Genomic DNA, 13,738 nt, shown 5'->3' with positions numbered 1-13,738 from the left:
TGGGAAGGAGCTAAGGGGGCAACAGAGGCTTTGGCAGTGCTTTTAGTCTGTTAATGCTGTCCCCAAGTGCCATCCATTGGGATTGTCCAGTACTTCTCGTGTTCTTCCTGCCAACCTCCTGTGCCAGAGAGATGACCAGTCACTTCATGTTTTCTTGACTGCTATTTCATGTTTTGTTTTTTTTTTTTTAATCTTCACTTTTTAAACTGATACTTTTATTTACAGGTAGCTAAAATGCTCAATGTGCTTTTTAGTTCTCTGTTTTAATATTTTTGCATTTGTTAGTAAATTGGTTTTGTTTTATATAAATTGACGTGAGTATTTTGGGAGAGGGAGGACTTGGATTGTTCTCTCTGAGGTTTTTTAAAGAATCACAGAGTCTTATAATCATATAAAAGAAAGGGCAATTACACCGCACACAGCATGTCGGCTCTTTTTCACCCTTTTGTCCTCTTCTGTTCGCTTAGGGGTTCTCTTTTGTATCTGTTTTCTTCATTCTGCTCCCCAAAGGAGCACAGTCATGAGCACAGGAGCTCTCCCTTATCTCGGGGGCAAGTTGGGGCAACTGGTTTCAGGACACACGCTGTCAGGAAACCACCTTCCGTGCTGGTTCCGGACGCTTCCGTGTGGCGGAGATCTTAGAGCGGTGCCCATGCCTCTGCTCTTCCCTCTCGGCAGTTTTCCTGTGAGGGACAGTGGAATGAATTAATCTTCTGCAGAAACCAGGTTTCTGACCAAGGGAGAGGCACGTTCCTGCAACTCAACTTACCGCAGGAACCGTAACAAACGTGCTTGGTTCTGCGCTCCGTGCCCGCTGCCCTGGGTGGGTGCAGAAGTGGTTGGAGGTGCAGGTGAGGTTCGAGGTGACATGAAATATTAATAATACACTCTCATGGCTGTGAGCTGACCTCCCTAAATCTCAGATTTGACACAATACTGTATAGATTATTACAAGTAATGCAGTTGCCATTTTCACTTGTATTCTGGTCTCTAACACTTAATGCTTTTCACCACAACCGTGAGCATTAGAAATGGTTTTACACCAAAGGCTGAGCTGCTGGTGTTGTTGGGTGAGCCCGCAAGCAGGAGCTGTGTGGAAACCACCAAGGAGCACGAGACAAAACCTCTCCAACAAAGTCCTGAGTCGTCAACATTAGATTTGGGGAACTTGGTGGAAAACCCATGCCCGAAAGCCAAGCTTTGGGCCTCAAACTGAACACTTAGCTGAGTTTGCAAAAGAACAAGTTGATTCTCTGAAGCAAAGCACGTTCAGAGCCATTTGACGTTTTAGTTATAAACCCTTCTTCCAATTTGCTTTGAGATTAAACTTGGCCACAAGGTCACAGCCTAGGGGGAAATTTTGGAACAAATTTCAAAGCAGTTAATTTGGACATTTTTCAACTATTTAAATGCAAATACAAATGAATAAATAATTTATGCATTGCTTTAACTTAAAAATATTTTAGTTTAAGGATACACAAATTGTCCCACAATTAGTAGGGCTTGTCTGCAGAGCAGCTGGCAGCTTGGAAAAGCTAGTTCTAAACCTAGGAAAGGGACCACTTCGCACCCTGCACCTTCTCCCTCGTGTTTACCTTCGGATCTGTTGCTTTGGCTGCGCTGTTACCGACTGAATGAAGCCCTGACGGTGCAATAATATGCACTTTAAAAAAAGATTATAGAACATATTATGAAGTTATTTAAAATCATTATTATACTGTAATAAAGCTAAGTGATATGTTTCTGGAAGGCTTGAATTCCTGAAGGATTTCAAGCTGTGGAGCCAGATCCATGCGCAGGCTAACGTGACCAGCTGATGGGAACTTGAGGAACCGTGTGTGTGTTCCCAGCAGACGGTTTGGCAGGAGCGTGCGGCGTTGTGACCGGGGACACGGCCCCGCCGGGCCCTGCGCTCTGTACGCTGGGGGGTCATCTTTCCTCACGCGTGTGGTGAGTTTGGATACACATGGTATTTGTAAATGAAGCGCTAGCAGCCAGCTCTACTTCTATTAGCACAACTTGAGAGGAACGGAAAGTTCTCCGCCAACTGTGCGTGGGAAGCAGATCACCTCTCCCTGTGTCACCGTGGGGACAAATCTCACGCAGTGACTCAGGACATGCATGAAAATAGTTTATTTTCAGAAAAAAAAAATTTAAAAGTCTGCTAAACTTCCTTAAACTGACAGAAAGTTGAACAAAAGTGAAGATATTTTAGAGAAAAATGAAAATGTTGTCTGTGTTTTTTTAAAAATGGTTTTCTTTTGAAAAAGAACTGTAATTAAAAAAACCCCGCAGTCTGAAAATGAAGATTTTGCTTGCATCAAACAAAATATTCTTATCAAACCAACAGTATTTTTTAGTTTTGTTTCAGGAATATTTCAGGCTTCAGTTTTACGATCAATCATCAGACCAGCAGGGAATCACTATTTGACGTGTGTGTATCCAGCTGTGCTGAGGTGGGACCCAGGCTGGGTCAGCGGGACCCAGTGTGGGTGTGCTGGTGTCACTGTGCGTTTCCAGCTGTTTGTCCCATTGCCCTGTTCTCTGGACTCGTCACCTCTGGCTGGTTTCGCTGCTTAAGGCTGCAGCAGATTCAGCTCCATCTTTAGCCCTGCGTGGCCGCTCAAGGCCATCAGTCCTGCCAGGCACCCCGCAGTCAATCCCTTCAGCTCCTTAAGGAGCTCCCTGTTCTCAGCTCATCCTGCTCATTACCTCATGTAGCATCTATATCCCAATCCTAATCTGAGTTGAAAGTAAATAGATTGCTGTGGGGTTTTTCTACTTCTGTTCTACTTGGATTTGTTGTATAAGCAAGGAAATTAAAAAAGGAGCGCTGCTGGTGGCACTGAACGTTTGTGAGTGTGTTGCGTGTGCGACGCTGACCGGCTGTGCCGGAGCAGGCGAGCCGTGCTGTGCCGGTGGGGAAAGTCACCATCCCTCCAGCTCTGCCATCCTCCGTGCCAGCCAAAGCGGCGGTGGCAATGGAGGTGACACCCCCTGGGCTGGCTCAGAGCCGGCAGCGAACGCGGCTGCTCACCCTCCGGCCGCGGTGCCGGCCAGTGCAGATAACCCCAGCGGCCCAGAGCACGGGCTAGCTGCTTTCCAACAGCCCTGCCAGAATCCTAACAACATTGGTTAACTTCTGAGGGGGTGGGTGAACATTTTTTTCATGCGCTTTTATTGATTTTCAATATTGTACAAAGCCTAGCCATGTAAAGCAATAACACGGAAAAAGATACAATCATTGAAAAACAATTACAGATCAAATGCCCAGTTCTGGAAGTCAAGTGCAGACCCAAGCCGCTCTCTCAGTCAGGCTCCATTAGCTATGCACACTAAGAGATAAAAGCCAGGGTTTAAAAGTAATTAGATGTCCCACTGCAATGCTGTACCGGTGGCTTTCCTCCCGGAGGTGCTGATGGTGTCTCTTTGTCCGTCCATCTTCTTTCCAAGCCAGCCGAGTGCTGTGGGGAAGCGGAGCAGGATGTGACCCAAGGGAGCCCCGATCCGGGCCGGTGTTTGTGGGAGAACTCGGGATCCGTGTCCCTGCCACGGTTCCTCACAAAGCAGTTCCAGCGCTCAGTGCAGTCACGTCTTTGCTGAGAGGAGCAAGGCCGGGCACTTAAATGGACGGCATTTCGACGTCCATGTGTGGGTCACACGGGAGCACGGGTCCAGCCGCGTGTGTCTGAGCCTGTGGAAGAGGTGGAGCGTGGAAAAAAAACTAAACCAAACCCCCTCTAGGATTACCGAAGTGTTACTGTAGTTTTACCAATTACATAATAGCAGTTCATAATTTGTTATGAATTAGCATAAATAAAATAAGTTAAATTGCATTTTGTGAAGCATTGTTTTGTTGGTTTTGACCAGTTCGCTCTCATACGGCTAAACTGACAAATTCAGTAATTCACAACATCCTCCATGTACTCACTGAATTACTGCAGTTTTACACAGGTTACAATGGTGTTGATACTGCAGATGGGCCAGTTTTAGGAGTTCAGTGCTCTTCCAAAGCCAAGCTGCTGAGGCTGTGACGGATGTTGGCCGTCATCAGGCACGTGGGAATCACCACCCAAAAATGTTAGGAACATCGTCGGCTTAACGGGCAGAATTTGTGACTGGCGTTTCAGTCTTCATCACGGCAGCCCCAGCCCACAGGAGGAGCAATGTTCCTGTGACAGTTGAGGACAAGAAGGTGGCAGGGAGCACATTCTCCTCACCCTGCTGGGCCTGTGTTGCAGGGGCCGTGCATGGTTGCTGAGGACCCTCCTTGTGTCCCTCCATCCCTCTCTACGGTGTCCACTCCTCGGCATGGGGAGCAGGTGGCTCTGCTGGGAGCTGATGGTGCACAGGAGCGGCTGCTGGGTAGCAGAGTCCATCAGATACAGGGTATTAATGGAACCAGTAGATTTTTTGTTTTCATCTCAGGTTTTCAGAATGACGTTGCCTGTGGTCAGACAAGTGCAATCGGGGCGTAACCCTGCCCCAAGAATATTTGGTTTAACGGTGGTGGTCCAGCGGGTGGGATGTGGGCGCAGTGCTCAGCCTCGTCCCGCTTGTTTGCAGTTCAGGGCAGGAGGGACGCGCTCCCAGCGCGCTCTGCAGTGCCTGCACAGCGCCCAGCTCCAGCTGCACAGCGCCGGGGCGGTGCTGGGTTCTCAGCCCCTTGGAGGGAGCAGGTTTTTCTAAAGTTGCCGGTTCGCCATGACAGATCAGGGACTGCAGCACCAGTCCCTTGCCTTGCTGTGCTTTCGCACAGCCCTCTTCCCCGGCATCCTTCAGGCCAAACCTCATGGCCTCCACACCCTCTGGCACCTCCATGGGAATTTCTGACAATAAAGGAGCGTCCCCAAGCTCTCTCTTTTGAAACAAAAGCTTAATGAAAGGGTAGGCATGCCTCTGTCTTGACAGCGGCCGGCTGTAATTCTTGGCAGGGTGTGACATGCCCATCCTCCTGAATTAGCGTGGAGCACGAGGAATTTAGCACGGTGCTAATTGTGATCAGACAAAAACAAGCAGCCTGTGTGTGGGCACGTGGCAGGACAAAACCAGCGCGGCTCCTTTGAGCGCGGTCCCCGCGCTGCCCGCGCCCCGCGGCGATGCCGCCCGCATTGCTGCCGGCCCAGCCTGGCGTCTGGGCAACCACCGCGCCCCACGCTCTGTTCCCGTACTGCCCGGGCAGTCTCACATTCGATTTAGTGTCGGTGTTGTCAGACGCTCTGTGTTGGCTGTACAGTGACTCAGCTGCTGTGGGGAAGGCGCCGTGGCCATCGCACCAGGGCAAGGGGAGTCCCTGGCCAGGACTCTGCCGCCAGCAGCCGGCGTCCTGCAGAGGGACAGGCCTCATGGCCACCAGAACCTGGTCTGGGAAAAGAGCGTTTTGTGGTGGGAGTCAGAGCTGTTCCTCCCTTTCCGCCCCCCATCCCGCTGGCTGCGGGGGGTGCACGGGGCTGCTCATGGGGTCGCCCCAGTGACACTTGTGTCTCCGCAGAGCCCGGGTGCTGCAGAGCAGCTTCAGGGGCCCTGCCCAGCCCAGTGCCCTGCAGGGACTGCACCTCGCAGCCACATGTGGAGCATGACCCTCCAAGTGGGAGGTGTTGCTCCTGTTTTGCCAAAGCCATCCCATCTGTGGCAGAGCCTTTAGAAAAAAATAATAATAATTTAAAGTGTTCTTCTTTCATTTAGTCTGTCAGAGGATCAGAGGATGGAGTGGTGTTCTCCTGTACTATCCTGGGGGCAGCAACAGGACAGTCTCAACTCCAGTACCACTGCAGGGACTGGCAGAATCTGTCCTCAAAATAGCTGCCAAAGTCCAAGTAACTGATGTTGGTATATGGCCAAAATTAAAAGCTTTCTCTTTCTGTTCCTCTGCTCTTCCTCTGAAGATTCCCCAAGGATGGGGAATGCTATTCTATGCTAAAAAACAAAGCAAAGCATACATCTATATCTATATCTATATATATAGATATATCTCAGACCTAGGACTTAACCTTTCCTCTCCCACTAGTCCAAATGATACCAGTATCAAGTTGTTCCCCAAGTCAGCCCATTTACTAAAGCATGCAAATATATGTCTTTGAAAAAAGGCAGATGTAAAATACCTACTTAAAACCAGGATCCTCTTCAACCAGGGACCACACTTGCATTTTATCTCCCAAGTCACTGAACTCTGTGAGGTTTTTCAGGAACTCTTCTCCGTTAGTTTTAAACTTGACTTCCCTGAAAAACTCTGCGTGTTAACTCCATTATTCACGTGCCACCTTGCTATCTGCTCTCTCCAGGTTATTTATGAGTGTGCTGAAGCAGCACAGCTCCCCGCCCTCGCTAACATTGTGTTTGTACCCTTTTTTCCCTATCTTTTTATCGGGAGTTCGCAGGAAGATTAATCCTCCTTACTTCATGACAGTTTAGTTTCCTTAAGAACCTTTAGTGAGCAATGTTCTAGAAAAGCTTTCAGAAAATCTGATTCCACTGTATCAGCCCAAATCTCCCATATTAGAAGGGCTGTTTCCTCCGTCAGACAACAGATCTATACGTATAAATTCTCTCTTGGCTTTGAGGCTCCTCCCCAAGACACTGTTTACTCATCTCTTCCGATTCAGATTGGTCTGACAGTTTTCTACCATTTTGCATGTTCTGGAAATGTGACTTTCTGGTCTGTAATTCCCACGATCGCTCCTGAAGCCTATTTTAAAGATTTTTCACCTTCCGATCCTCTGATACAAAGGAAGGAAGAAAGTTCGGTAATTTTGTGTTTGAGCTCTGGTAAAAGCCTTGAGGGAACACTGTCTGCCTCTGGTGATTTGTTGCTCTGGCGTATGAACCTTCCTGACCTCAACCATAGTGAACATCAGTGCAAAGAATTAATTTAATTTTGCTGCTGTGTCCTTATCTTTCTTAATTCCTCCCTTCACGCCTTGATCATCCATCAGCTGTGCTAGGTGACTGACAGGCTTCCTGCTTTTGTGTTGGAAAAGTTTTTATTAGCTCTCATAGCTAATTGTTAAATTGTTCTTGGGACCTGTTTTGACTTGCCTTATCATGGCTCTGCATTTAGCTTGCTGGATTTATATCCTGTTCTATTTTCATTGTTTGGAAGCAGCTTCCATTTTTCTGAAAGTGCATTTTTCCTTTCAAATAGCTTCCTTTTTCTGTTGTTTGTGTTTAAACCAAGCATTGAATCCGTGCCGTTTTAGCCGCTCACCTGTTGCATCTCAGACAAGTTCATGTCCTGTAGTTGTGCACCGCTCGCTTCCAGGCGAGAACCAGTACTGAGCTGCAGTGGTTGAAACAGCAAAATGAGGCCGTAGAACTTGTCTTTGCTGATGGACAAGTCCGAGTCCATGGTACAGATAACCTTGTAGGTTTTCCATTGGCAAGGCCACCAAATAGAGCTGCTGCAGTTTTGTGTGGGTGCAGAGGCAGCTGAAGGCGCAGGCAGGCGCAGGGTCTGTGCTGTGGGACGCAGGCACCGATCCCATGCAGATGCACCGGGGCAGCGTTCAGCTGCGGGAGGGGTGGGACGGCTCGGGGTGCTGACTGAATGGGAGCTGAACACGGATAAAAAAATATTCACAACTCAGTGCTGTAAATGAATTTCTGGTTCTGTGGTGCATTATTCCAAGTTCTTCACGATTCCTTATGTACTGCATATTCTTTCATTTGCAGGCATCGACCTGGAGAGTTTGTACGACCTTATTCCAGTCTGAATAGGAACCATCTCCCCTACTCCACTCGTTGATGCCGAACCTCACGACATCACCTTCACATTTCCATACTGAGGTAGGGAGATCTTCTAGGACCTAATTTTGTGAAGCCTTGGAGAAGTGATTTTTGTCTTGGTAGCCCTGCTGGGGTGTGTCATGTCAGTAATCTGGACTAAAGGAGATGTCATTACATGTAAACCCATGCTGTTCTCAGGCCGGGATCTGACAGCTCTGTGCCGTTTCTCCTCTGCTGAGCTGCTGGGTTTGCTGCTCTTGCTTCTAGCGGCTCTGTGGATTTTTTAGCACCTGACTTGCTGGTCAGCAATGTTGGCTCATCTTATTTTCAATGCAGTAAGATGAATGGAAAGGCATTTTTTGCAAAATAACATACTTTTCTTTTTCGGGGAGGGATGTTTTCAAACTGATGGCTCATCAGGCTATGGTTCTTTGTGGGCTGGTGAGGAACTATTAGGGCTCTGCTGTTTAATTATTTATGTTGGCCCTAACTGTTAGTTTTTGTCATTAAAGAACAGACCAAATGACTAATGTCCTTGGCCTAATCTTCTTAGGTGGAAAACTGTCCCTTGAATTTCTGTCATAGTCAAGCAGACGTAAGGAAAGATGAGAAAATGATAAGGCTCCTGAGCCATTTAATTTTTCCTGTGAATTGTTGAGAGTAAATCATATTCAGATGGTCTGTTTCAATTCTTAGATATTCAGTTTCCCAAAACTATGGTAAATAATGTGCTGACAGAAAAAGCATCTTCCTGAATGTGGGGAAAAATATCCCTTCTCTTCCTGCTAGTCTTTCCACCATTAGATTTGGTGCTGAAAAAGTACCTATTGTCCAAATGTGGTAATTTAATTCAGAATCAATTCTTCTGTAACTAGAATTCACTGAGTCACTGTGAAGTACCTCGTTTCAATATATCTGTATATCTTGAATCATTATAAAATAATTACTAATATCTAGGATGCTCCGTAATACCAAACTAACCTTGTGTAATATCAATAGCAATAGAAAGATTAATGGTAGGCTTCAAAAAAACTTCATCAGTATCCTCTGTCTAGATTAAAAACTGTAAAGTGCAAGTTTGGAGTTGTATTTTTTCCTGTATTTACTTTGTAGGGGTTTTGTTATCCTTTAAGGAAGCTTTTGCTTTCTCGATACATTTTTATCTGAAGTATTTTGTTTACAACAGAAGGACATACTTCAATTTCTTGAGAATCATCAGACTTATAAATTAAATGAAAACCTTTGGAAATTTCGTGATGGGCCAAGACGTTTGTTCTCTGTGCACCCTTCGTATCTCAGGATCCTGGGTAGGGCATCTGCCTTTTGCCATTTAGTCAGGAGACTTTTCAGGCCTTGGTATCCTCTGCGGGGGGTGCCTGATGTTCTTCGGATGTTGTAAACGGAATTCAAGGGTTTGCGTGAGCAATATTAACACTGAAATCCCACCTTCCTGAGCTCGAGCTAATATTCTTGACTTTGATCTGAGAGTGAGAGGGCACAATGGACAGAACAGAGAAAGCACAGGAAAGCAGACAGAAGCGAGAGAGCGGGAAGAGAAGGAATGATTAAGGCATTTGAAATGGAGCAATTTTGAAACATTTTGGAGAGATAACACATGCAGTTGATTGTGCCTTTTTTATGCTGTTACGTCTTGACTGATTTTGTTTTGTTGTAAATTGTAAGTATTCTTTAAAAACATCCTGCATCTACAAACGGAATCCATTTTGGGACCAATCTGTTTACTTTTTTCATCAACGACTGTGGCAGAAAAAGGAGCAAGAAGCTGAGGGTGGCACTGGCTTGACAAGTTGATCATCCTGGGTTGGAGTGGGAGCTGGGACGGTGGGGACACGGAGCCAGCCGGGGGTGGGCGACGGTGCCGATGGCCGTGGATGCACCGGTGGCGTGGTGGGGTTGTTTGGGCGCCCAGGGAACTCCAGCTGCGGGTTTGGTTGTGTTGAAGACACGAGCACACAGGGTGAAAAGCAAGTTGTGCGGTGTGGGTGTCAGAGCCCGCGAGTTTGGGGCGGACACGTGTGCACCTCTGAGTAAGCGGGTGGCTCTGCCCAGGCTCTTAATGACAGGTGTGATTTATTAATTTATTTGTAGGACAAATGTATAGGACTTGTACAGTTGCTAGAATGCAGGGTATCTATCTGTTTTCACTGTATCCACTTTTAGCTGTCTCTCAGTTGTTAGAAATTTTAATTCTCAAACTGTGATTTTGCTCCTTCAGTTGAAGCAAAACTGTGCTGTATTTCAGGATAACAATGTAATAGTACAAATTTCTGTTACTAAGAAATATTTCTGAGCTCTGTAAGCACTGAACAGCTAGTCTGACTTCAGCTAGACCGAAGCTTGGCAAGGAGAAAGCCTCAAGAGAAAAAAAGTACCAGGTGAAAACTGGTGCTAGTTTAGCAGAATTGTAACGTAACAAAATTGTACAGCTGGTACAAGCAGACACGGTTTTGTTTTACCAAAGGACAAGATGCTGTGGGGGCTCACTTGCTTCCAGAGGAGACCCAAATCCTTGACCAGCTGCAGGAAGGAAAATCAGCCTTTTTCGTTCTGGGAAGACAAGTGGTATCAGTAGAATCCGGCTCCATTACCTTCCCTTCTAAAGAGGAACTTTCTGCTGCATCCCAGTCTTGTTTTTCCTTTTGTGTCCAAAATAGAAGTTGTTAAACCAGAGGCTTTGATTTCACTCTAGCGTGGTGAGGAAGATGCCATTGTTCATATTGCTGCTATAGTTGTCATCGATTTTGTTATAGGATATTATTATAATTACCTGTTTATTGGCTAATTGCTCTTCAGTAAGCGTGAAGAAAGTGGGGAAAGTAGGACCAAGGCTGTATCTCAGGGTACAAGGGGCATTTGTTAATAACACCCAGGACTCTCATTTTCTGAAGCTGGCGAGTTGCATCCTTTCATGTCACCGGGATTTCTTTTTAACACCTTCTGCGAGAACAAACAAGGAGCAACACAGCCCGACTTCAAAGATTCCTGGGCAGCAGGAGAGCTTGAGAGGAATGTTTTTGTTTCCAGGGTGCTGCCTCAGCTCCCAGCACAGCTGACACTGGAAGCCCCTGTGCCACGGCCCGGCCCAGCCGCAGCGGCAGCTGTGCATGGGGCTGCCGGCAAACCGGGCACCGGCCTCACCGCCGGGAGCTGCCGGCACCGTGTAAGGGCTGTGTAAGGGCTGTGTGTGGCCGTGGCACCTGCTCCAGCCAGAGACACTGCTGGTTCCGTGCTGGGCACGTCCCGCTGCCCACAGGTTCCCCCGGCACCAGGGCTGCTGGTGCCACCAGTTCTGCCGCATGGGCGCTGGACCGCAGGTTTGATGGCAGCGGGGGAAGGGCTGCACAACCTTGTTCGTGTCTGGGGTTGGCAGGTACTGCCTGAAGTTTGTTCTGTTCATTGGGCGGGTAAGAAACATCCCTGATTACTGATGAACATCCCAAATAAGAGAACCCCCCCTTAAAGCCATAGCTTTTCTATTTGCCAGTATTTTTCCAGGTTGTTCTTCAATTTAAGTATGTCTTGATCTTCTGGCATAAGAATATAACATATTTTTAGTAACATTTATCTGTTTTATTGCAATATTGAAAAAAGAGTGGGAATGTATTTGTAGCTCATCACCTGAGTGATATGTTGGCATGATAGAGAGTTCTTGAGTGATTTTCCCAAAATACTTTTTTTTCCTTTTAACTGGCACATGGCTCTTTCAGAAGCTGCTGTGAAAATATGGTTTCATTTCAGTGACTGCAGAGCCCTCAGGTCCCACATCATAAGTAGTCCAACAGTGGTTGGCAGGAATCCTTGGCAAGCAGCAAATATTTCACCACTGCTTGCAGTGTTCACAATTAAAACTTTGATGATAAGGACTTGTTGTAGTGTAGGATAAATTTTGAAGATTCTTAAAGGTTTCAGTTTGTTTATCTAATTGTGAAGGTAGATTAAGCTGTACTAAGATTGTCCAGCATGACCTTAGCATGTATGAATGAGCGAGGTTTCCTTGGAGCCTGTCCTGGCCGTGACTCTCCCTGTGTCACAGGGGCCGGGGCTGCTCACACACTCCTCCCTTCCACATGCACATTTGCCTAAAGAGCCTGTTGACAAATATGTAGGCTACACCTTTGAGATATTTAAAGCTCACACACACCATTTAAAAATAATACAATGTAGATTATTTTAGATCTCTCCTTATTTCATAGATCCTGATAAAAAGACCATGCTTGTATTAAATCTTTTTATTCTCCACAACTGTATGGCAGTTTAGGGGACATTAACATTTGTGAAATATTTCAAGAAATAACAGTGAAGGTGCAGACATCTGAGCAGCCTGCTGAACCAGGTACAGCATCCCCCTGAACCAGGTACAGCATCCCCTCAAACCAGGTACAGCGTCCCCCTGAACCAGGTGCAGCGTCCCTGCTGAACCAGGTACAGCGTCCCCCTGAACCAGGTACAGCGTCCCCTCAAACCAGGTACAGCGTCCCCCTGAACCAGGTACAGCATCCCTGCTGAACCAGGTAGAGCATCCCCCTGAACCAGGTACAGCATCCTCTCAAACCAGGTACAGTGTCCCTGCTGAACCAGGTACAGCGTCCCCCTGAACCAGGTACAGCGTCCCCATGAACCAGGTACAGCGTCCCCCTGAACCAGGTACAGCGTCCCCTCAAACCAGGTACAGCGTCCCCGTGAACCAGGTACAGCATCCCTGCTGAACCAGGTACAGCGTCCCCATGAACCAGGTACAGTGTCCCTGCTGAACCAGGTACAGCGTCCCCCCGAACCAGTTACAGCGTCCCCCTAAACCAGGTACAGCATCCCCCTGAACCAGGTGCAGCGTCCCCGCAGCACCAGGTCCCCACTGTCACCTGCAGTGACAGGACAGCAAGTCCTCCCTTCGGGGACAGTGATTCCTCCCTTTGGGGACAACAGCGTGTCCTCCCTTTGGAGACAGTGAGTCCTCCCTTTGGGGACTGCCGTCGCTGTGCAGCTGCTGGCTCAGAATAGGAGGAACGATGTGAATGAACTCAAATGAATTTAATAGTTTATGTTTACAGGCACCGAAACCTTTTTCTAATTAAAGCCCATCTAGTAGCAGTTGTAGTAATTACAATATTAACAGCAGCCAGAGCAGGAACAATGAGGACTTCTCTCTTTGGCCAGTTGCTGGCATTTCTTTGAGGCTCTGTGAAGACACCACAACAACATCCTCACACAGACCACCAGCTTTGTAGCAACTGTGTCCTTGGAGCCTTGGCACGGGAAGGACACACGTGTGTCCCGGCATTTTCCAGGCTGCTGGATTTCCTTGTCGTCTGGTCCCAGCGCTGTGAGACCCTTCCTTTCAGCCTGAGCACCGTTTAAATAGATCATTTGTTTTCATTATAGGTTTTTGCATCTCTGCCTTTCATTCTTGTTAATGAATTTCTAGGGTCTGATTGGGAAACAAAAGCTAAATACAAACATAAAAAGCGATCTGACAAAGGACACGGGTAAGCGTCTGGCAGGCTCTGCCGCACCGGCTGTAGCGAGGAGATGGCCATTTGCTGATTGCCGGGGGTCGACATGACTTGGTTAGTATGCTAATCTAGTCCTCTGAGTTTAACATTCCGCTCAGGTCTGAGCAGGCTCGGCAGAGCGGGGCGCAGGGCCGGGGTGTCTGCGGGCGGCAGGGACCGCGGCACACGGACCCCGGCGCCGTCCCTGCTCCCGCCGTGCGCTCGCTCCCTCCTGCGCACCCCTCAGCCCTCCTGCCCTCCCTGGCGTGCACTCGTACATACCATCCGAACAGCTTTCTGCAAATGCTGGAAAATGTGAAATGTGGAAAAGCCATGTATGATTGGCTCGTTTCTCTGCCTCCGCATCCCCAAAGATTCCCACTTTAATAGACCATGTGTTTCTGCTGCTGGAGGAGCCCAGAGCGTAACGTGCCAAAATTCAGCAACAATGAAGTAAGACGCCGTTTAACATCCAAAACAAAGAGACGGCATTTTTGTAGCTCACA

General features: G+C 47.6%; 1 protein-coding gene across 1 annotated transcript in view; it reads left to right on the top strand.

Moving 5' to 3' along the window:
* Window positions 1-13,738, top strand: part of ZFHX3 (zinc finger homeobox 3) — a 547,783-nt gene that overhangs the window by 322,215 nt on the left and 211,830 nt on the right. Inside the window, exon 4 of the mRNA XM_071814502.1 lies at window positions 7,669-7,782. The gene's annotated coding sequence lies outside the window, so the exon portion shown is untranslated. The remainder of the gene's footprint in view (window positions 1-7,668; window positions 7,783-13,738) is intronic.

The sequence above is a fragment of the Patagioenas fasciata genome, chromosome 13 (genome assembly GCF_037038585.1).
Source record: "Patagioenas fasciata isolate bPatFas1 chromosome 13, bPatFas1.hap1, whole genome shotgun sequence".
In the NCBI taxonomy this organism is placed as follows: domain Eukaryota; kingdom Metazoa; phylum Chordata; class Aves; order Columbiformes; family Columbidae; genus Patagioenas; species Patagioenas fasciata.
Note: the sequence above shows the minus strand (reverse complement) of the source record. Positions and strands in the feature narration are given on the sequence as shown.